This window comes from Petaurus breviceps, unplaced genomic scaffold (assembly GCF_028583685.1).
Source record: "Petaurus breviceps papuanus isolate PSGF00001 unplaced genomic scaffold, PetGlider_PUasm1.0 224, whole genome shotgun sequence".
NCBI lineage: Eukaryota > Metazoa > Chordata > Mammalia > Diprotodontia > Petauridae > Petaurus > Petaurus breviceps.
The window spans coordinates 4,297,597-4,298,147 of record NW_027185887.1 but is presented as its reverse complement, the minus strand read 5'-3'; positions in this window follow the sequence as shown (position 1 = coordinate 4,298,147).

Here is a 551-nt window from a genome sequence, read left to right as displayed (position 1 = left end):
TGGCTCAATGCTGAAGCTAGTTAATTTCCCGGTTCCATTCAATTATGGATCTACTCCAATTTCTTTCTTATTCAAAATCTTTATTCGATTATGGGAAATATGAGAAAACTTTATTGCATTACTTGAACCTAACCTATATGGCTAGGAAGCTGGGCCACCTCTACCTGGTACTTAGAGACGTTTAACTAAAGACCAATTTATGCTGACCAGCTACTCAGATTCGAAGATCTGGCTGGATAAGTTTCCTCACAATTATGTCTTAAGCATCCTATGTGTCTTGTCTGAAAAACTCATTTCAGCATCTGTTGGAACAAATAGTTGTCTGCCAAATAGCTAACACTTGACAAACATTAGCAAATTAACACGGACAATATTAGTTATTAAATTTTCAACCTAATGAAAAAATTCTTTTTAATTCAACAGTTCAAAAACTTTTTTTTGCTTCTTTCACATCTATATCCTACCTTTTTTCCCCCTAGATAAGGTGATGGATTTAGGACAGAAGTGTGTGTGTGTGTGTGTGTGTGTGTGTGTGTGTGTGTGTGTGTGTG